This window comes from Ciconia boyciana, chromosome 5 (assembly GCF_034638445.1).
Source record: "Ciconia boyciana chromosome 5, ASM3463844v1, whole genome shotgun sequence".
Lineage (NCBI taxonomy): Eukaryota > Metazoa > Chordata > Aves > Ciconiiformes > Ciconiidae > Ciconia > Ciconia boyciana.
In genome coordinates this window covers 72,332,278-72,356,557 of record NC_132938.1, presented here as the reverse complement: position 1 = coordinate 72,356,557, position 24,280 = coordinate 72,332,278, and the positions used below count along the sequence as shown (strand labels likewise).

The following is a 24,280-nucleotide window of genomic DNA, read 5'->3' as shown; positions in this document are numbered from 1 at the left end:
GGGATAGGCACATCTATGGATGAGGGAGACATGAAAAAATTCTTATATGCTCTGTATAAATGAAAAAGAATAGCGGCATTTTGTAATATGTGTGTCATTTGTTTAAATCTGCATTAGCTAATCATAGCTGACTGAAAGTTTTCCCTCCAGCAGCAACTAAAACTAATATCAAGACTAATAACTCATATCCAGCAGGCAAAAATCAGGACTGACCATTTCATGCAAAATATCTCTTCCTCCAAAACAAAATTAAAGTTTGGCTATCTCTATTTCTGATCCTTGTCTTTTTCAGCAAAAAGCAGTGTCTATGTCAACACAAATCTTCAGGAATTTTATTTTGTCATGCATTGTTTCAGATTTTCTTAAAGAGGTTTTGCTCTATTTAAAAGTATATCAGCTGTAGGAGTTTTGCCTGCCTTAAAATCAAAGATCGTGTTTATTGTATGTAGGGTTGTGAGCCACATGCCAGTCTAAACAGGGAAATAGCATAGGGCAGGTCAGGCGAAGACTGAGAACGGCAATGATAGACGAGGAATAAGCAGATGTTTTAGTACCTTACCTGCCCACTGCTCACCAGATGAAATGTCTTTGACATTAATAACTGCTGCTGGTTTTGTTCTCTGATGCTTTTGTATTATAACCCAACATCTACCTACATGTTATTGCAGACCTAGGATGTGTCTTCGTTTTTGCAAAGAAAGCTCTCAATTTTTATGCATTGAGGTTGATTAAATTGTACTTCCACACACCTAAATGTCATGGGTCAGATTTTTAGGATTAAGTAGGCAACCCAAGGCCTTCTTAGCACGTGTGCTACCAACGTTCAGCTGAGGCTGGTTGGGTCCGGCCTGCCCTGTGCACGTGCATCCTTATGCAAGCAAATCATCCAGCTAAGGACAAGCTTGTGCCTACCTCACACCTGAACATGAAGCCAGGAAGCGGCCAGGTGCCCTCAACTTCTGCAGCTTCACCACAGCCTTTCTGGTGCCACGTCTTAGACCTGCTGAAGTTCACAGCAGAATTTAAACTGTCTTGTTACTTTACATTCCGAACAGTGAGGAGAACTGTCTGCACTGCAGACTTATGCCAACTGCAAATGGAAATTTTACATACAGTTTGTTTCTGCCATTTACAGAATTTATAGTAAAGTTATTTTTACATTAGTGTTCCAGTTCCCAATAATGCAGCAATTTCTTCATTAAAGAAATAGCTTTTTTTTTTAAAAAAGGAAACTCTTATTATGGATTTTGCTTAATTTCAAAGGACTTTTTCAGTCTCTCCTGATTTTTTTTTTAATGTTGCACCTGGTCAGATGAAACATTGTTTTTATCAAAATGAAACAGCACATTACATTTTTACTATGTTAGATTATGCATTAACTTAACATTTCAAAAACAAGTATTGTTTCAGAACAAAGACTTTGACTGTAATCATCCTGTTTATTCCTGTCTTATTTATAAATAACAATACACAGATATTTTTGGCTCAGAATGTTTTAGTTTCAGTGGAAAGGTGCTTTCCAATTTAAAAAAATCTCACCTTGGGAAATTTTTGGGCATTGAGCCACAGGGAATTATTTGCTCAGCCTTCTTTTATACCACGCTCTGGTTCTATGATAGCTTAGTGGTTTAATGGATCAATGATGGTGCATAAGTCAAATATACTCTCAAGGCAATTTTGTTACAATATCTTAAAGGCTGGGGGTTTTTTTGGGGTGGGGGAATATATATGCAGGATGCAAGCTGGGCTTTTTTTAAGAAAAAAAACCCGCAAAAAACCAAAAACCCGAAAACAACAAACCACACTTGTTCACTGTCTCCAGACACCCAAAAGCCACTAAGCAAATTTTTTTTTTTTTTTTGAAAAGAAGACCCATTTCAGCCTTCCAGGAGGTTTAAGAAACATCTGTTTTTGCAGTTACGGTGATAAAGCTTTGAACCTTTCCCCCCACTCCCCCAAAAGAGATTGCAAGGCTTGCTCCCACTTGCTCTGCTGTTTATAAATCTAGGGAGATGGCTACTGTGCGAAGCCCCGTCAGTACAGTCCCCGAAACGAAGGTTTCAGACTCCAGAACAAAACCTAACGATAAAGGAGTAAAGGGTTCCCACTTGACATAAAACTTCCACGTCGAGTGTCGACGTATTTAGCGACGGGAAAGCAGGAATTGGGAGTAAGCAACACTATTCCTTTCCATCTGGCGAAGCCGCTCCCCGGAGCCCACAGTGGGAGCGGGGCTGGCTCCTCAGAAACACGTGGCCCTGTGTTTGGGGGCCTCCCCAATTAGTCCTGTAATTTACTGTTACTTAATAAGACGGACCGAGAAACTTGCGCCAGTAGGGATGGAAAGATCCCGGCCTCCAGCTGGGGTGGGTGTTCTCGGAGTTAGCCCGACTCTCAAGCAGGTACAAAAGGCACCCACAGCTGAAGCCGGGGACACAGAAAGGAGACCTTCAGCCTCCGATGAATTACACACCAGCGGCAGGCCCCAGGAACAGCAGATCAGCTCTCACTTTGAAGGATAAATCAAAGCTTTAATCGGGCCTGTCAGTAAAGCAGGTGTTTTGACTGCCTTTATGGTTCATTTTTATGCAAAAGGGTTGTGGGGATACAGAAATCATGGGGGATTGAAAATAAATGGCACTGACAGCACTGATCCCACCAGGCGAGGGGGCCAAAATCGGTCTGTCTTTTCATATTATGAAATATACCTAACGGCAGGCTCTTTAAACCCCGCTTACACAATGAGCTGTCTGTGCGCCCAGGACTTTCCTTTCTCTCGCTTTCCTCCTTTCCTCCCCCCCTTCTTCTTCTTTTTTTTTTTTTTCTTTTTTTTTTTTTATTTGATATGCCAGGGGCCCTTTTCTATTCTCTGGTGATGAACTGCCCCAGCAGCCACAGCAGGTTCAGAATGTTAAAGAGCCGCCACTCACCCGAGCCGACAAAAGGATTCCGTTTTAAAGGGCTTAAAGGACACTGTAGACACTACCCGCGGCCCCGTTTTAGGAGAAGGTCTTTTTCATCTTGGTTTTCATCGTTCAACAACAGCCACAAATACAACGTCATAAAAAGGTGTCAATGCAAATGTTCTAGCGTGGGCCAGGGCGAAGGGGCGCATCATTCGGAGAGAGGCTCACGCGGCAGTGCCACGGCGGCCGTGCCGCTCCGGCTCGCCTCTCCCGTGCTGAGAGTGGGCACCCACAGCTACCCAGATTTATACCTTAATACAGAGATTTAACTTCGCTTAATTCCTAAGTCTCAACATTAATAGCGGGCATAATTTTTTAAGTTATCTAAATAAAATGTTTGAGCACACTGAAGCTGAATCATTGTGGCATCCTGTAATATTTAAATGGCGGTTGAGGAATGTTCTAATGTAGCACACTTTTCCAGAAAGAAAAGAATGAGGGCCTTTTTCTTTGGTTCTGCTGTAACTCAATACTTTTTACAGTGTATTCTGTAACATAATTTGAAATATTACTGCAGGGCATTGCTAGTAAATTTCATTTATCATTTACAAGCCATAAAGCAGGCAAGAAAAAAAAAAGAAAAGGCAAGTGCTTCCCCTCCTGTAGTTTCACACAGAGTTATTCATGTCTAGTGCCTCACCACTCACAAATGACAGTTTTTCACCAGCTTTACTAAGGAATTGATTCTTTTCTCTTTCCATATAAATTCAAAAATATATTTGAAAAAGCAATGCCCAGCTGGCATGTCCTTAGGACAGATTGCCTGAGGACAACTTTTTGAAAACTTTTCATGGATTACATGTAAATTAAGAAATTCATTATGCTTGATTGTGATCATTCATATTGCTCTTTCTAGACAGAAAACTTTGCATCTTTGTAACAAAAAAAGCATGCATTTTGTGACTTAGTTGCATAGGAAATGAGATCACTATCCCTTTTTCCAAGGTAGGCTGACGCCCTCAGTCTCTATAAATGTTCATGCATCTTTGGTTTTTGACCCACTAAACTACTCAGTGAATTCCAAAGGAAATTCAGCTAATACATAAAAGTCACCATACTTTCACCAAAAAAAGTATTTGTGGGTTTCTTGCAAGTAATTTAGACTCTGACTTTCCAAACACACATTTTTATCTTTACCCATATAATAATTCCATTTAAAATAGTAAGATTATTACACTTATAAAATACACATTTTCTACTCAAGGCCTAGGTATTGCACATTGGCACTGGCACTCATGTTGCGTTTCTAACAAACTTAATTTCAGTATAATTTCTCATGCCAATGAAGTTATTCCATGCCAATAAAATTCCATACATCCTTGCAGTATTAAGCCTTGAAACCCTAATTTTCTCAATTATTTCAAGGCCACAGTTTATGCAAGCTTTGAAAATGAACTGCTTCCAATAATTTGCTTGAAGAAAGATGATACAAGTCATTAATCATGGCAAATATATTTAGGTTCCGTGGACATTAGCTGAAAATTCATTAACTTTTCTCTCTGGAAGAGTTACTATGCTCAATAATATTTTGGATGTTTAGATCATAAGGTAATTGCAATGTTCTGATTAACAGTGTCTTCAGAAAAAAGCTCAACAAAATTTAACAAGAATTAAAAGTCTAATTCAAATTAGCCAAGTCCTTGTTCCTGATTGGCTGTTTAACATTCTTGCTGTGAGTCCACTAGCTGTTAGTCTAGGCATAATACAATAAACAGTAATTAATAAATAATCCAACAATATTTATTTGCATTCATCTTCCACAGAGTTGCAATGATTTTTCTAATGAAGTGCATTACTGGGATCTGCTTTATAGCCCAACCTACAATTGTCTGCATTGTCCTGAGTAGAGGGGATTTTTTTGGCATAAGAAAATGTTTAAGCAACTAAACCTTTTGATATGTACTGTTAGCCAACACCTTAGCTCTGAACAACACGCACATCACTTGTGGGAGTAGAATCAAACATTCCCATTTTTGAATTTCAGGTCAATTGTTTCTAATTAGTCTGCCATGGATAAAACTCAGATTTCTGCTTTCTGTTAGAAATTCTACTGAATCACTCATGAATTACTACTGAATTACTCATGAATAATTTTGGTATGGACAGATTCTCATCTACCTCATATCAAAATGTCAAATCTTTCCATCATTTGTTGTCTCCAATAATTTCAGCTATGACCTAACAAGCAGGGATGAAGGCTGACTCACACATACCAAAATACTAACATATGGGCATGAATTTGGGTGAATTGAAGGTGAATATATTGCAAAATCGTAAATCAGCTGGGGAATACTTCAGTATAAATCTTCAACACTCAGTCTTGAAGATTTCTGTAAATGCGCAGGGGTGGGTTGCAACCCTCATCATTCCTGGCTAGAGCTGTCTTTTGTCCTCACTACCCGCAGTCCAAAGACAATCTGCTTCCACCCATTTCCTACCCAGTGGCATGATGTGGCAAGAGTTTATTTTTATCATGTGTTTGTATCGCTCCTTTCTCAGTGGGATTTTGGTCCAAAGTGGGACATCTAGACACTGCTGAAATACAAAAAATAACAAACAATAGTGCCTTCAAGCTAGAGATTTAGCCCCCAGATATTCTCGGAATCACTAAAAACTGGAAATACTGAACAGCTCATCCAACACCAGATAAACCACAAAAAGAAAACAGTGTCAGATGGAGAGAGGAGGAGGAGGAGGAGAGGGGTTGAAAAAATTTACTTACTGAAGGTAGTGTTTGGTTGTTGTTTTTTTTCTTTTTAAGCCTCATAGACCAATTCTAATGTTCATTGCTTTCTGGTTTCTAAATGGATCGTAAATGCTGGGTTTGATTTAAGCATACAATGCTTAAATGTCCACTTAAGTATGGACAGGCAGCCTACTTTTAAGAGGCTCTGTCTCAACTGATAGGTAGTACATAATGTGGTTGTCATGATCATGCTGTTGCCGTATCCCCCTTCTTTTAATGAAAAACAGACGTGGGTGTACCTGCATTAGTCTGTTTTTTACTTCATTAAGAAATCAGGAGGATCTAAGCCATATGTATAGGCATACAAGCTCAGAAGCTCTGGTCTTGGTTTTCAGTTTAACATTCACGTCAAACTTGTTGTATTTAGCCTGATTTGTGAAGATATAGGATGGAAATAGTGATGAGTAGCAAGTTCTCCCCCGGGCTTCTCAGGCCTTTGGAGCTGCTTTTGTTCAATGGGGCCCTCCCTGGTAGCTCAAGATTGTTAAATACCTAGATATGTTGTAAGACCAGCTTTTCCATCCCTGTCTAAAAATAGATGGAAGATTAGCAACAATAATTTAAAACGGACTTTGTGAAGACAGATTAATTAGAGTTCACATTCCTTTAGTGTCATTTCATGGGATCTGTTTACGTGCTGATGAATATGTAAGGGGTAGCGGAGATTTTGCAGATGTTTGGTTATGCTTAGACTGTAGTTTGAACAGAGATTAAACTTGCATGAGCATGTAAGACTTACGGAGAATGTCAATAGCTCATTGACACCCTCAAATGGTCAGAACCTCAGCTCCTCCTCCCATCAAGTAGTCATGATACCTTGCTCAAACAGAAGTTATAAGAAACTGCAATTGAATCATCACTACCAGAATAATTGCCTGACATTCTTTTATATATTCCTTAAGGGTGCTCATCCAAGTACAGTCCTAACCCAAATGGTTTAGACGTTTGGCTTTAACATTGCAATACAAGATAATAATGACCTTGGGCTTATTACTTACTATTATCAACACTGGTGAGTTACTCTTTAATTTGTGACTAATGTGCTAAAACTGATTTGAGTTTTAAGCCCCTCAGTATAACATGTGTTCTAGCCTGAGTGAAAAGCTTTTGAACGTTACTTTGAACAGCTATTCCTTTCTTCAATGGTAATGTTTAAATCTTGTCCCTGTGTGCTGTACTTACAAGTTACAAGACTGGTACTATTTGCATTACACAAGACATAAATAAAAATATTTTTAGTAACTCAATAACTTGATTAGTTACTTACACTATCACCCTTAAGATTAGACAGGGTAGGAATAAAAGAACAATATTTTTCAGTAATTCAATTAGTAATGATTAATGATTTGTACATAAATTTTGTATTATTTACATTCACACTTGCCTAAAGAATGCTGGCCTTTCAATTTTAAAAAAATATTGAAACAGAGAATGCAAATCAATTGTTTTGTTGTCTTTCAAATAATATAATGCCTCTCAAAACTGCTAAAATTATTCCTCTTAAACAATATATAATTAAGCAGTAGAACTTACTGTCATAAGCATACTGCCATTATGTCAGAAAGCATATAGGGTTTTTTAATGTGAAAAGTAAGATGATAATGGACAGTCAACACAATAAGTATATTTTTTAAAAAATTACATATGGAAGCATCATTTAGATTATAGTGGAATAGGGCACAATATAATGTATTTAATTATGAAATAAGATTGTATTTTATTTGCCAGAAAAAAGTATTTCAGAGGTATATATTACAAGTCATCAAAAAAAAAAATCTTTAGTTATCCTGCTTTAACTTCATATTTTGTTTAGAAATATGAAAATAATATGCTTGGGTAAATTTATAGTTTTTTATCAGAAAAATAAATAAAAAATGTAAAGCCTAACCTTTTATTTGCTATTCGTAAAAGAAAATATTACAGAATTCCAAAGGCTTTTGTAATTCAAAGCAGTTTTGAAATTGTGAATATAGACTTTTTTCACTGGAAAAAATCCTTCTGTATGTCACTGAATTTTATTACATACTTTTATGTTTCTGAATGGAAATACTAATTGACAAAAATGTACATGTAGGCCACTTAATTCTCTCTCACCTTCTATTCTCAGCTCTATCAGAACACATTCTCAGTAAGAGAAACTGATTTGTTGTGTCACTGCCTATGAAAATAAGCATAAAAAATTATGTACTATCCATATTTTTGCCAGTTTGTTTGCCAGTTTCTGCTAATGTTGCATTTACTTAAAATATTATCCAATTTATATGATGGTGAGTATCAGCCTTTCTAGCAGTACAAGTCTAATCCCATTCTTAAGAGCCTGATTCATATCTATACATTTCTCTGCCACATAGTCCATCTTGTTTTCATTTTTTTGCCTTTATCTACTTCTGTGTAATAAACCAGTTAGCAATATTTTGGGAGAAAAATCAACAGGTATTTAAACCTTTCATGATTTGGCAGTAAATAATTAAATCAACATTTGGTGACTTACAATTGAATACTCATGGACTGTTCAACTAGAATGAAACCACAATACTTATTTGATTGAATTTCTAGTTTAACAGTTTGCAATTCCAATTCATGTTTTATAGGCTAAAGGAATTTCTCTTTATTTCCGAAATAGTAAAGGAAGATATAAAGTAATATAAAGAAAAAGTGGTAGCTGATAAGCATTTATTTTAATGGTCTTTCATCGTGTGATTGTGAGAATATTTATGCCCATCCCTATTTCCCCAAGACCTCTTCTCTCCTGTCCCCATTAGGATGGTCCTAAAGCAGCCCCAACTGGAGCCAGAGTAAAAGTAAGAAGAAATAACCCACTATATGAATTTTATTTTTCAGAACATTCTGATCTATATATTAAATAGCTATTTCCATTAGGCTGTTCATATTATTTTTCATGACAGTTGTATTCTATGGATATAGAGTTGGGATTTTTTTGTTGTTTGGGTTTGGGTTTGGGGGGGGGGGGGGGGGGCAGGGACAGGTTTTTTACCCCCAGGAGGCAGAACAGTCTCATTTAGCTGATATAGTTCAAACTATGTCAGTTTTGATGATATTCTTCCCCTTCTGCTCATTGCTGCTCAAGGGAAAGGCTGATGGTAGCTACTCATCTCCTGTGGTTAAGAAGGTGACCGTGAGCTTCCCTGGACTTCTCCATCAGATTGCGAGCAACAAGCTACTTCAGACACCAACAATATAAACCTCTTTTTGGATCTCCCCTAGCTTTACACAGGAAAGCACTGGCAAGGTATAAAACCTTGAGTAATGCACTGGGCTGTCCTTTCATTCAAAAGTACCCGAGATCAAAGGCAAGCCTTCCCCAAAACACAGTAATAATCAGTTAATCAGTTTGCCCAGATATTCTAGCTGATATAAATCTGCTCGGCTATTATAACTTCAAAGGACATAGTCATTTTGACATCACAAAGATCAGACCCACAATACCTCATAAACTGGTGACTCTCAGATCTTGCAGACATCGTATGGTAACAATTGCAAAAACATTTGTTTTCCAGAGTCTCAGAGAAGAGGAGGCTATCTTTGCTATTCAGAGAAGACTCCAGCACAGTTTGGCTTACTTCACCCCCACCATGTCCCATTTCAAGATGCCAGAATAATTCTTTTACCAAAACAAACAAAAAGAGGTTTCATTCATTAATCTTTAAAGCTCATAACTAGTTCACATCAGACCTTTCACAGGCTCGGGTGAATAATTTGCATTTTAAAATATTTTTAATGTCGGTTTCTTTGTCCTACTCAAGTGTGCATACTGGCTGTTATTTACAGAAACCGTCTGACACCGACTGCTTGGGACTGCATTTTAAAAAGGCACACCAGCAAACACCCTCAGGAAAAAGAGGGGGAGTGTAAGTATAACTGTGCTTCCAAAAAAATTAAACAAAGCAAAAACCCAGTCAGGTGGCTTCAGAGTAATCTGCCAACATATTCAAAAACCATTCAATTAAAAAAAAAATCAAACCGAGCTAAACTCCTTGAACAAAATTCCACAGGGAGGGGGGAAAAAAAAAAAAAGAAAAGAAAACACTTAGATTCTTTTCTGGCAGCTGTAGTTACGCCTGTAGTTGGGTGATTCAAAAAGGCTCACAAAATTACTCAGTCTTGAATTGCTACCCATGTGACCTGGCTTTGGTGGTAGTGGTTACAGGAATTTAACTTCAAAAACAGAATAAAAAAGAGCACAGAGCTGAACAGCAAACGAAGGGAGAGAGAGGCAGATCTCCTTTAGTTTAAAATTCTGTTATTTTTAGCTGTCAGCTGTTTAAGGTGAGTCAAAGGGACTTTTCCCCTTTTACAATGAAATTTTGATATCACTTCTATCATTTTCTGATTACTAGGTCAAAAGAGCTCAAGTGCTGTGATTTTTTTATTATTATTTTTTATTTGCAAAATTTCCAAATTGCTGCCAAGTACCTTCCTCGGCACATCACCTGCTGCCCACGAGAAATGATCTCGGGGCCCCGCAGGCACACGGGCGAGCGGTACAGCCCCCGAGGAGGAGGGCTGGAGAGAAGGTTTTGGGGTGCGAGCACAAAGAGAGAATAGCTCTTACAGCAAACCAAATGATCATCACAGCATTTGGTTACTTCCTATGCCAATAAATCCAATAAAAGCCCTCCAGGTCGCAAAGTAAAGGGGTTTCCCATCTCTGTGAGCATCCCCCAAATTTCCCTCCCCTCCCTCCATTTCACATGCTGCTAAGCTTCCTCTGGCTCGAAGTGACTGGGTGGGGCTCCCTCCAGAGTTTATTCATGTCATTTCCAAATATAGCCAGAGGGGACATGAGAGAGTGACATGAGATGTACTTTCCACTTCTTTCCTTCTCTGCTAGGACTGGGAAATGGCCTGCATAACCTAATAAGTATTTTCTGCCTCTAATTTCCATCCTGTTATGTTTTGCAGGAACTGAATGAGCTGCTTACGCAGAGCTCCTTGCCAGTTTCTGGACTAAAAGAAACGTCCTGCTCTTTCACTAGGTACCCCATTTCTGCCTTTTTCTGTGTGTGGCTTTTTTTAATGACTGTATCATTGCTTTTGCTGTCTTTTGCAGTCCTGCAGTTCCTATAAGTTCCTGATTCTTACAGAACTTTCTTGAAAGTCCTGAAATCCTAAGCCAAACTGAAAGCCTACATTTAAATTTAAACATGCATCTCTGTTACTCATCACTTTAGTTCCCGATAGCCTCCAGCTAAACAAACACACACAGAGAAGACAAAATTACCGTAACACAGAATAGTGCAGGAGAGCCCGTGGGGGTACGTCCTTCTCCCTAATGTTCCCCCAGACTCCAACCAATTTCTTCTAATGACGATTGCTAAAGCGATTACTCGTGATCCTGCTCCATGATATTTGTTAGATATCCTCTGTGAAGAGTTGTGCTCTGCTCTCTAAGTGACCAAAATGGTCCTAAGCACTTCTCTCGGACAACCAGCTGCTGACACTCCAATCTTTTCTCTTAATCATGCTCCACATTAAGGAGTCCCTTTAAATACAAACTAGGATGTGGAAGCAGGATGAAGACATGCATTTTCCATTTGTAATGTTTTGGAGATCAGATTTTGTGCTCAGTAAACCAGGTACCATTTTCTTTGTTAATGTCCTTCGTGAATTAAATCCAGGACACATCCTCCTCATTGTCTCTCAACCTTTGCTTTTACTGTTCTATATGAGAGATGGGTCTTTTAACACGCCAGTTTTCTGGATTAGAGAACCAGATAACTTTTTATAAACTGCATCTCACTAGAGAATAGAGAAAAGGAGGGAACTAGAACCCAGATATATGAAGAGTTACATTAAGAGTATGCTCATTGCCTACAATGATTAAGCATTTTCACTACCCAGCAGAAAATTTAATTCTTCTGGCAACAAACCAGCTAAGAGACAGCCTTCCAGCATTAAACTCTTGTAGATACCAAGGTGTTGTTTTCTTTAAGTTATAGTAGAATCTGTCCTATTTCAGAAAAGACTTTTTTAAAAAGGAGATATTTGTCCACCCCGGAGTTCAAACTGCTGGGATATACTGCACTTGGCAAGCTTTTGCTGGAAAATGCCAGTCTGGCAAGATCAAACTACTTTATTAATACGCATAAGTTTGAGCAAAAAGTAATTGTGGTTTTCCAGAAAGCCATAAGAGAACATTTGCCACAGTTTCCATTACCCGTGATGCTGCTTAGCCTGAACCGCCTTTCTGTAAATTTTGGTGTGTCTTTGTACCACAGAGGTTTGCATCAATATGCCAGAACTAGGTAACCTCCTGGCTGAGACAACTCTTTGCTGAAAGCACTTCTCACCCTGTTTTGAGTATGGTTTGGAGCAGGAGGCTGCCTGTTCATACATTAATACCTGCTTTTATTTTCCAGTTGTTCTTTGAACTTGCCTATGCTCGTATCAGTTTTCTCACCTGTAAAAACTGGAATAATTCTTAAAAACTCTCTAGAATGTTGTGAATTTTATTAATTGTTTGTAAATGAATGATATTACAAATATTCTTGTTTTATCTCCATTTTGGCTGTTATTTTTCCACCTGTCACTTGAAGTCACTGAGCTATCTCTATAAGCCCTTCTGAAAGGACAGGTAAGAAATGTGCTTCCCTTCTGGTGTTAGGATCATCATGACCAGAGAACCTGTGGCATTTCCTGATGTACTTGGCTATGGCTGATTAGAGATGTCTTTTTACAAAACAGCTTTTGTCAGTGGTCTGATTTTGTTGTTTTGTTTTAAGTCGGAGTGGCACCCTTCTCCGTGCACTCATATGTTTCAATAACCACTGTATTCCCTAATTGAGTGCCTTTTAAAGTAATTGCATTTGGAAAAAATATTTATCCTTTTTGTAAAGTTAAGAAAGCATCCATACTAGCTCATCAGAGTACTGATATCCCCTTTACGAAAACATCTTTAAACACTTTTGTATTCAGTCATAGTTTGTTTGTCCTCAAGCCAATTCAATTCACCTGGGACATAAGTCTTTCTGATTTTATTTTTGGTATTTAGCATATTCGACATTGATCTCCTCAAAATGCAATGAAAACAAACAAACAAATAAAAACCCCAATCCCATACCAAGAAAACACATTGAAAATAATTTAGAGAATAGTCCTCTTGGTTGAACAGATTGAACATAAGTATTTTGCTGAGTTTCATGTTGTGTTATAAAATGAATTTGAGTCCTAGCAATAGATATTCTAGGTTATTTGCCCAGCAGATTAAACAACCATAAATACTGAGTGATTCAACTGAGCAGCCAGCGCTGGCTAGAGTGAATAGCATGTTAACAGATACTGGAGCTCTAGGAGACACCAGAAAATTGTGCCTAAGTAAGCTTGCTAAATTAAGCTTACTAAATGCTATTTTTCTAAATACTTAAATTATTTATTTTACTAAGGGCTCACCTGAGAGTTTTCCCATGTGATTAAAACCCCTCATGGGTCACAGACTAATTTACTAAAACTATGGAGAGAGGAATACTGGGAGGGGCAAGGAGCTCTTCCAGGGAGTCGGGACCAGACAGCCATCCCCAGGTAGGCTGGAATAAGACAGGAAAATCAACTCCTATCGTGCTGCAACTGGAATCTCTCTCTCATCAATAATCTCTTCTGAAATAAGTATTCTAAACGGTGAGGTAAAAAAGCAAGGATAATTATGTTGTCTCCAACAGCCCTCACAAAAAAATGTTCACATTTTTACGGACTTGGAGAGATACCTCTGCCTACTCTCCCTTATTTCTGCTTTCAGGCATCATTCCTTCAAAGAACACTTTATGGGAAGATACCATTAAACTGCGTAATGCTACTAAACATATAACATTGCTGCTAATGTTCTTTAGAAGTAATCTATCATACCTTATTTAATTTCACTGGTCTTGTACAATGAGTCCCAGGGTCAACATTTAACTAAATTGCCCAGAGACACTCTTCCGACCATATGTAATGTACAGTAAGTAACTCTTCTGTAAATTGTCTGGGAACATACTGCAGAACAATTCTCAAGAGAAAAACTAGGGCTGAAATATTTTCTCATGCACGTTCTATCCGGGTGACATTCCACTCTCGTTCCAGATTTGCCCCCAGCACGACTGAACGGACGCTACCCTTTTGCACCCATGTTTGTTTGTGTTTGCCTCCTGTTGATATTTATGAGAACGGTTTCTGATACCCTCGCAGCATCATCTTAATTTTGGCAGAGGTTTCTGTGTGTTCAAGTTCCAAGGGGGATGCAGAGAACACAAGCTGTCTCCAAATTGAAGGAATCAATTTTCATTTCTGAAGTCAGACAGGCTTTCATTTACTGCCTATTGACTCCATAGAGAGATAATAATAATGTTGCTGCTTTCAGTGAAAAAGACTATTACCGAGGACAATGCACTCAGTCAAGAAAGATGCCAGATCTCCCCTTCCCCAGACCACTCTTCACTCCCCGAGCTACAAGCTGGGCTCTCTCCAGAAGCACTGTTTCTACCTGGCCAGCTCAGTCAGCCGGGGCGTAAAGAGGGTATGAATCTTTTTGGACACCGGTCCAACAAGCAGGGAGAAAATGAGAGTGCGCACAAGCCTTCTCCAGACGCCCACCGCATCAATGGGCGGAGGAGCTGGCAGAGCCAGCCGCTCTCGTCCCGCCAGCCGAGGAGGCACCATGTGTTTGGCTGCCACCCATGCAGCCAAGAGTCCTCAGAACAAGGCACCAAATCCATTCAGACTCCTAGCGCTGACGGACATCCACCCTTTTCAGGCCTCAGCCAAGCTTTAAACAGACCCTGCTGGAATCGCGTGGCTCGATGAATCAGCTCCTGCATTAACAGAGTCTACCCCAATCCTCATCGAATCAACCTCAACCCTCATCGAATCAACCTCAACCCTCATCGAATCAACCTCAACCCTCATCGAATCAACCTCAACCTCAGTCGAATCGTACCCAGTAAGGCAACAGACACCTGACAAGATTGACCAGTCACAAATTACTAGGTCCAGCGCAGCACCTGACCCAGAGGATTTCTCCAGAAAGGCATGTCTGACATCCAGCTAAGTGTCCCCAAACAGGCTCGGTACCTTCTCCAAGGTACTTCAATCCTGGAGCACAGTTAGGGCAGAGCAGTTACCCGCTGAGGACTGTCCAGGTCTTTTCCCTGCCCTTTCTTGTTCTTGGAAGTCTGGGATAAGAAGCAGCATAGGAAGTGAAGGAGAATATGTATTTTCTATTCGCTCAGTTTTAAATTAGGTTGTTAAAATAATAGTGCTTTTTGGGAACCTTCTCTTGAGTTTCAGGGAAATAGTATCTATTCTTATTCTTTCAGATGCTAATTAAAGTTGATACTGATGCTACATGGTTTGCCATTCTACTGCAGTTTCATTTTTCAATGAAACACTACCATTAAAAACTTACTTTCTGTACTCTTAACACAACAGTCTTTCAGAAGTTCTCTTAGTCATGGCAATGATACCAGAGATGGGTTGTAAGTAGACGAAATAACGACAAACACTCGAAAAACTACACAAATTGTTTGCCATAATATCTGACCTTTGGTCTTTTAGTAAAGCTTATGTGCCTGCACTGGGTGGTACCCAGCCCAGAAAGAGCAGTATCTCCAATACTTATGAATGTGTTTTCTCTTTCAGTATCTGTTTATATTTCAATCTAAAAAAAAAGTGGCTATGCTTCATATTTTAACTTTTGAAGTTTTATTCTTGTTTAATTGCCAAATAATCATGTTGGCTCCTTTCTGACACATTTTTAATACATGCTTTCTTTTGCCTAAATCTTGTATTTTAAGATTGCAGTTAATGACATGTGCATACCTTCCCCATAAAGCAGTTTCCCTGTGGTATGAAGGAATGAGGTAATTTACTCTAATACATGCAAAAATGCAGAACTACATATGCTGACAAATCTTCACTGTCACTCTGCAGTTAACTTGAACTGCTGCATATTCTCTGTGAGTGTTTTGTTGTAGACTTTTGTAAATTATATTGAAGAAATCTGTGTTGAGTAATACAAAGCATCAGAATTACTATTGCTGTCCACCCACGCTGGCAGAAAGCCACTGAGTTTTCAGTTGTTTACAAATGTTTTCAATGATAAATCTCTTTGCTATTTCCCATATGAAGTTATGCACTCAAAGATGTGCAGCATATACTTTGCTGCTCTAACTGCTACGGTAAGTGAGACAAGAACCATCGGAGAGACCTGAATTTTGGTTGCCCTTCAACATGCACATCTACACTTGAGTTTTTGTTTCACATATTTATAAGACCGTGAGGCATGATTGAGATAGCATAACTTGGTTCCTTAAAGCAGTGCAAACGCCATTCACCTATTGCACCACTGAAACTGTAATGCCCACATTATATTATCTTTCTAAAAGATTTTAAAAGCTTAAATTATAGGACTCTCCACAGAGTCAGGTCAGACATAAGCTTCCACAATGAAAACCAAAAATCCAAACCTGAGGATGTATAAGGATTTTAATATCACCCACTGATATTTTGAAAAGATGATAAATAGATCACTTCACCAGAAACATTTTTCTAGTCTGGATACAAATCAACGTGTTCTTTTTAGTTAGGTGACCTAATTATTGTAAGAATTTAAGAAAGCCAGATGGGTCAAAATAAGCCCAGGTGGTCTCAAGCCTGCCAATTTACCAAGCTTATGTTTTCATTTTATTTGAATAAAAAATGTCCATCATTCTTTGTCAGAGGTGCACCAGGCTGCTGTGGTTGTTTGTCATCATTTGTATAAAAGCCAACCAGGTTACCTGTCAGTTTGCAAATATTGTGGATAATAGGCATTACTTGAAGCAGCACAGGCCTGATTAACAAGAAAATTGGATTTTTTTAACCTATTCCTTTCCTTTTCTTCTTGCCCAGTACTATATTAATTTGGAAATGGATTTTTTCCACACACTCTCTCACACACAGGCAGTACCTTCAGCTCATTAGACCACAACATTCTTACAATTAGCTTTTTCCAGGGCATCAGCAATCAGCCTCTCTTACTACCCCATCCAGGATTAAATAGGAGTCTGTCCATGATCCATCTGTACATGTAAAATTGATTACCAGGCTCACACATGCCTCCCTTTCCATTTCAACTGTGTTTTATAGCAATGCACTTCTAAACATGTAACAAATCTGTTTATGTGTAGAGAGAGCAACCATTTTCTTTCAAGACCAGCTGGAGCCTGTGAAAAGGAGACACAAACACAATCCTCTCTCATCTACACTTTGCTTATTTTCCTTGTCTTAGCTATTTTTTCTGTACACAATAGTAATTGGATAGTCTGAATTCTCCTTCTGAGATCTAAATATAATCATTGCTGAAGTCTTATCTTTTTAAAAGATAAAGACATGAAGTTATGCCAAGTTGTTATAGCCACAGTACCATATGTGAGAGCCTGTTTTATTTTCCATACACAGCAGCAAGAACACTTCCTTTTAAGGCATAATTCATGGTTTCTACTGAACATCACCATGGTGACCCTAGGACACCGCCTTACCAGCTGGAAACGAATCTTGCCAAGAGGGTAAATATTGCAACTCAAAAATACCAGTTTGCACCGAATAATTTAGCACAAAAATTTTCAAAGTTATCACTGTCCATATTTTCTGTAAAAACTCTATGGACTTTACATGCAGAGAGCTCTCCTAGACCACATGGGACAGCATTGGCTTCCCAGTCCCTTTACTTAAGAAATCCCGCCGCCAGATTTATTTTTTTTCCCAAAAAAATCATTCAGTGTTTCAGCGAGATGAAGAGTATTAGTATCCAAACCAGTGAGAGAAGGGACAAAACAATGAAGGAATTATTTGAATGAAACAAATAGGAGGTAGGCTTCCTCTGACACTAAATTTCACAGCAACTTAAGGCTAAATGCACAAAAGAACATATGTTCCTTTTAACATGGTGGGATCTATAGTACCCACATGCTTTCTGTGCAATATGTGGGAAGAACTTTGCACATGACAGAGAATGTCAGACCTGAACCGGTCAGTAAGAAAAGCAGATGACGACACTATGGATTAAACCTCCAGTCTACAGGGAAAGATCACCCTCCACCGCCACGTCTGAGCCCTTTAGGCTGTGTGTTACTGGCGGAGCAGCCCTAAAGAGCTGAGTTCAGAGTATGTCCCCCAAACAGCTGGCATGTAACACAGATCCTGCAGCCTGCCCTGCGCTCCATGCTCTCACAGCTGCTTTCTTAGCAATGCTCAAACTATGACAGTTGTGTGTTCACCGGTGACCCAGAGCATAGGTCTGCAGCAACCGATGCCAACCAAAGCCCGGGCTACACCATACTCGGGACCCACCTCTGCAGCAGCATGCGTGTCATCGTGAGGAAGCCATCAGTCTGCAGCCAGATCGACTCCTGGAGCTGTTCCACACCAGCTTTGGGCAAGCAGCAGTGGCAGCAAAGCGCATAAGCGAGAATGCCCATGGGCTGTTGGAGGGAGAAGATGGGAGGGCAGCATACTGGACTTGGATTAAAGGTAAAAGTTTTTAAAAAAATAAATAATAGTTAAAGCTAAAAGGTGTGGTTTTTTAAAATAAAACCCCACTATGATCAATCCTATCTTCAGGACAAGAGTTTATGACAATTCTTTCTCGCAAAATACAAGTATGTGAAAGTATAGCAGGTACTTTTATCATTACCAGAGCTATGAGAAACCCCGGCTTCAAATCCCTTTCTCTTCCCAGAAAGCTTCAACTTCTTGTCCAAACCACTAGCCTACCATACAATTTCAATTTTTACCATTGAAGCTGCTGTCTTTGTTTAACATTTAAAACACGTTTCCAGCCACAGAGAGAAAAGAAACAAATGAGGGTCGAGGGGTGCCCACCTGGAAGGGCAGAAAATTGCTTTCCAGTGCCGTCGCAGCATGCAGCCCTTTTTTTCCTCTTCCTGTATTTTCTCTGGAGTCCGGTCTTGCGTGCGTGTTCAGATAGGCAAACCTCCGCAGCACTGAGGCCCTGAAATGAGTTAGGCAAGGGATTGCCTGCCCGCCATCATTTAGGCACTCAGGCATTGACAGACTTTGGTGTGACCAGGCACAGATATTTCCCGCAGCTAAAGAATTAAATGTAGCATTTACATGGGAATATATACAGTCAATCACCTATATGTCAAGAGTCATTGGCAATGCTGTAAGTCATAGACATAAAATCAATCAACAAGTAGACATCCATGTTTTGAGATTCTACATTTGGGATTTAGATGATAAAAAATATGCTAGATGAACTTATGGTTACTTAAGAGATTTTCTAGCTCTAAACCTTAGTATGCTTAAAAATATCTTTCTTCACAAATATGTGAAGAGAAGTCTCACTCGAATCACGCAGCTTTCTTCTGTGACTTTGTGAACTTCTGAAGCTTACCTGGCATTCATTGTGATCATTACAAGGATAAAAGTCCTTCAGGGAATATCTAGGTTATATATAAGGGTTGCTGTCGATTCATTATGTAGTGCTTTCTTCTCTTGAATCAGTACTAAACCAAAGTCAAACGATGAAACTGAATGCATGGTGATACTTTAAATGCTTCATGTAAGCCGTAAAACAGTTTGCATGGACATTTCTCACTGTATTTCCCACTGTGCTATTTGGGCAAGTGGTGGCAGAATGTGTGCGCTGGTCAAATTTCAGCTTAGGTTATTACCCATTTCTGTCAGAGGCTCCCTTGAGTTTTAATTAAACAAGGTATTATTTACCAATTCTGTTGTAAATAGTTTTTACAGTATGGTTTAAACTGTTCCTGTGCGTCCCTTCAGAGAGGGTTAAAAAAAAAAAGGATTCTGGGATCATTTAAGTGCTCATTAATTTATGGTTCTACAGCTCTAAGGATGTAAAGCGCAACAGGGTTGCTAATTATGAATATTTTTTATTGATTGAAGTTACAATATAATCACTTCCTTTTTTTTATTTGTATAAACTGCGTTACAGAATATGTTGCAGGACAAGTTCTATGTGCAGACAGAGTCTGACCTTGGGATACATTTTCAGGCACAATTTCACTCCCTTCTGTAACAGTCTGCATTGTTGAAAGAAAATGTATGTATACCATTATAGGTATACATTTAGGATCTAAACTGCCTCCTAGGGATGGCAGTTTAGATCCTGCGTTAACCCAATGCTAACTAAACAAGAGCACGCTCTTTTTTGCATTTGTTCTTTAAAGCAACTTGGACTAACCTCCATGTGTTGTCCTTCCTGACAAAGTTTAAACATAAGATTTTCTTCACAACTCCAGCCTTTTTTTTTACAGCTTGCAGGCAAACTTTGGCTGCTTATCCTAGTCTAGGTGCTGCAGTATGGAAAGTTTATGTTTCATATACGCAGCTGACAATCGAGGTTTTCAAGTCTTCTAATCTTTGGAAACATCTGACATTCTCTGCAGGTTGTAGAGAAGAGGAGGAAATTAAATTTCCTGGCATTTTCTATGAATTTCAATTTTTCATTAAAAAAAGATAGGAAACAGTAAAGGTTAAATATTTTGTGGTAGCTTTTGTTTGCTTTCTATTGCTGTTCTTAAACCAAGTAACTATAAACACGACCAGGGCGTAGAATGCAACAAAGACATTATTGACAGCCACATCCTCCACATCCTCTCAATGTGTTTATCCTAATGGACACCAAAGAGTAAAGTGCGATGCAGCGGTTACAGAAATACTTTAAACACAAATTAAATAAGTGGTCAAACAACCCGCTATCTCTGATCATTATTTCAGTACATTTTTTAGTTTATCCATTTCAGAAGTGACTAAAAAAGAAAACATACATGGAGTCTGGAGAAAAACAGTGGTTGAGCATCCATTAACTAAGCTTTGCATTCGTTCAGAAGTCTTACTAATGTCATCTATGGTAGCAAGGACAGAACCACCAGCACATAGTAATAACCAGTATTTTGGTAGTTAATATTTGCTGACTTTCATGACCTTTTCTGTCATTATCATACCAAGGAGGACAACTTTTTGGCTTCAAGGATAAAACGGTGCCAAGCATTTATACGAGTGCTAGCAACCTTGTGTTCTGGACAGGGTAATCATGCTCATGTTTGGTGCTTAAAATACACCAACAACCCCTAACCCTCTCTGAGTTGTCAAAATGTAGCAAATCCAGATTTATTTTTTTTTTTTTAATCCGTGTAATATCAGTTTTCCCTGTTCTTGACATAGAAGAGATTTGGTGCTAGGGTTTTTATATATGTGAACACACACACACACACACATATATATAATCTCTCTCATTTATAAGGGAAGCCTGAGAAAAAGAGGGACTCTAAACAGAGTAGGATTAAGATAGATTTTTCCCTCATTTACCACAATCTAGAGATCTTTTAGCAAGCTTCCTATCGATAATAAATGCAGCTCAAACTCCGATGCATTTCAGATATAATCTAAGTAAACATTTTTGCTCCTGGAGACTGGTCTTATAACTGGTCTCTCTACACCATAAGATTCTTGCAGCAATGCACATACCAAATACTATTACTGTATGTTGGTACAGAAATCCCCTCTAGGAAAACCTTACGTATTTTATGATATTTGGTTGCCTAGTGCTACCAGGGAAATTCATTGCAATCTCTTTCTGCTAGAAAGCCCCCTCTGCAAACAATGGCTGTTTAAATCATTGAGACTATCCATGTAACATGGGCCAGTGGGCATAAACTGATTTAAGGATTTTAAATTTAAAACAGGTTGGTAATCCCTAGTGGATGATGTGACTGTGAAAATGGAGCTTATCAGGCTGCCCTGCAAGTCTGTAGACAATGCAAACCGGTCTGAGCCTGAAGGTCTAATATTTCCTCTTCTAGAAATGGGAAGTAATATCTATCTGCATTTATTTATGAAGAAGGAATCTGCACCACTTGAAGGAGAGTTTCATTCTCAGCTGCTGATTTCATAACAGACAGCGATATTTTATCCATGACAATAGAAAACTAAAATAATTTCCAAGTTTAACAGCTATTGTCAAACTACCATCTTACACACTTTTAACATAACTGCCAGTCCCCCTGTACACCTCACACACCACGTATGCCCAGGCTGGAATCAAATAACCAGTGGTCTCCCAAGCAGGCATGAGTTTTGTCCTGGGAGCTGCGCTGCCTGAGCCTCCCTCTCCCATTCCGCTCCCGTGCAAAGCCAGCGGCAGGGAGGTGCAGCCGGGCACATCAGCCCTTGCCACCCCGTACAGTCACCCAGTAAAAGGCTTTGGGTGTGGGGGAATTCAGGGATCCAGTGGAGCTTACAATTACACATGAAACATCAGGGCAAGAGAGGGTTTGAGGGATGTGTTAACTAGACCCAGCTGAAGAGGTAGAAACTGGGAATTTCGGTCATGGGCAATGTTATTGGGACACTGTGTACTTTGTAAACACGGAGTACACCCACGGGCTGTGCAGGATTCGTACGTGGGTAAGACTGACTTAGGGGAAGCAGAGTCAGAGGGCTGAGAGGGAAGGAGAAAGAGGTGGGGTGAGGGAACTTGGAGAGCAGGACCAAAACCAGATACTGACGAAGGGGGAAACCGAAAGGCGCGGGGATGAGATGAGACTGAAACAACCTAGCTAAGGAGGAAGCCATGCCCTTGCGAGCTTCAGGACTTGGTAGGACTGCTACAGCATCTAGACTGGTTTCAGAGTCGACCTTGCTGATAAAGAGGCAAGACTTGGGATGAGCATGGGGCATGAGATACTGTCAGGGAGCACCAAGAGCAGGGCTCCTCTGGGGAGGGGGCAGGAGACAGGCCAGGAGCTGAGCCCAATCCCAACACAGGCAGTACCCTCACTAGCAAAGTGCCATTCTCAGTACCTGAATGCAGGAGGCTGAGCCAGGTGCTGGTAATGGGATCCATCGGCAGCCTCCAGCATGGCAAGGTGACAAACCAGGATGAGGGTCTGTCCAAGGACTCCTGTCAGCAGCAGCTGGATATGGGGTTGGAGACACTGCTATAAAGTCCCAGGTCCATCCGGGAAGCAAGGATAGGGACCAACACTCATACAACAGCTGAATGCCACAGGCTGGGCTTAAATGAGCTCCTGAGCCCTTGGGGTGAGGGCGAGTGGGAGGGTGGGACTCAGGAGAGGCTGGTTGTGGCCATTAAGGCCTATTAGTGGGAAGGAAGGGGAAAAACAGGGAAGAGGTTTTCAAATATTTAATAAACGAGATGTTATGACTTCTTCCTTTGAGTAACAGAAAGGAAGCTCAATGAGACTGAGGTCTTGTTGGCATTCAAAGGTGCTTTAACAACTCTTCAAAACAGAAACAGAGCCTCCACTGTTAGAGGATCTTCTTGTAGCAATGCCGATAGGCCAGTTCCCTGAAACGCGCAAGTCCATTGACAAAATGGCGTTTTGATAGTTTCATCTGCCAATACAGATACTTGGTGAGAAATCTGAGGTCCTGGGATTTCTAACCAGCATAGCTATACTCATGAACTCCTGAAGTGTAACCAATTTGAGAATCTCTCCATTATTCAGGTGTCAACAAATATCTACACGTCTACAAATGTCACATCTACAGCACTGTGAAACCAATAATGAGATTAAAGTTTCCTTACACACAGACCAAACAAATAAAGCTTATGCACACAACAAAATTCTGGCTTTTTTAGGTAACATTAAACAGTTCTTTTCTGTATCATCTACCATTAAAAAATACTCTGTAGGGTACTTTACAAGTGCAATTCTCCAGAATAAAGGTATGTGCCAGTTTTTATGCCCAGGTTCACGTGAATTATTTCAACAGGTTTTTACACTTCTGGTAAAAAATATACCTTATAAAAAAATATGCATCTGCAGCTCTGAAGGAAAGCCTAAAATACCAGTTTTTCTGGCCATCTCTTAATAACTTAACACTGTCCTGAAATTAGCATCAGGACTCCAGAACCCACCCATGTTTCTCAACTGTAAAATCAGTTTGTTTACTATTGCAAAAATGTCCCTGTGCCTGACAGGCTAACTAAAAATCTTTTTGAAAAAAAGGAACTAAAGGGACCACATTGAATTTTATCTGAGGCATATTAGTTACTGTCCTGGTTTCAGCTGGGATAGAGTTAATTTTCTTCCTAGTAGCTGGTATAGTGCTGTGTTTTGGATTTTAGTATGAGAATAATATTGTTAACACGCTGATGTTTTGGCTGTTGCTAAGCGGTGTTCACACTGGTCAAGGACTTCGCAGCTTCCCCTGCTCTGCGGGTGCACAAGAAGCTGGGAGGGGGCACAGCCAGGACAGCTGACCCCAACTGGCCCAAGGGCTATTCCAGACCATATGGCGTCATGCTCCGTATAGAAACTGGGGGAGTTGGGCAGGGGCAGCGATCGCTGCTTGGGGACGAGCTGGGCATCGGTCAGCGGGTGGTGAGCTGTTGTATCACTGGTTTTGGTTTTTCTCTCCCTTGAGTTTTGTTCCTCTCTCTCTCTTGTTGTTTCCTTCTCATTACAATTCATTATTATTATTACTATTATTTTGTTCCAATTATTAAACTGTTTTTATCTCAACCCACGAGTTTTCTTACTTTTGCTCTTCCCATTCTCTCCCCCATCCCAGCGAGGGGGAG

The 24,280-nt window shown here is 39.7% G+C and overlaps 1 long non-coding RNA gene across 10 annotated transcripts; it reads left to right on the top strand.

Moving 5' to 3' along the window:
• Positions 1–5,315: 5,315 nt before the first annotated feature.
• LOC140651831 (uncharacterized) lies at positions 5,316–18,328 on the top strand. 10 transcript variants are annotated; one of them, XR_012042541.1, is made up of 9 exons: positions 5,316–5,693; positions 6,615–6,724; positions 8,475–8,513; positions 8,801–8,962; positions 9,231–9,359; positions 9,502–9,581; positions 10,636–10,709; positions 12,270–12,307; positions 13,789–18,328. It is a non-coding gene; the product is annotated as an uncharacterized lncRNA (long non-coding RNA). The 10 variants fall into 10 exon arrangements; XR_012042538.1 differs by lacking the exon at positions 8,475–8,513 and having other exon boundaries at positions 13,789–18,327; XR_012042540.1 differs by lacking the exon at positions 5,316–5,693 and having other exon boundaries at positions 6,511–6,724; positions 8,450–8,513; positions 13,789–18,327.
• The last annotated feature ends 5,952 nt before the right edge of the window (positions 18,329–24,280 follow it).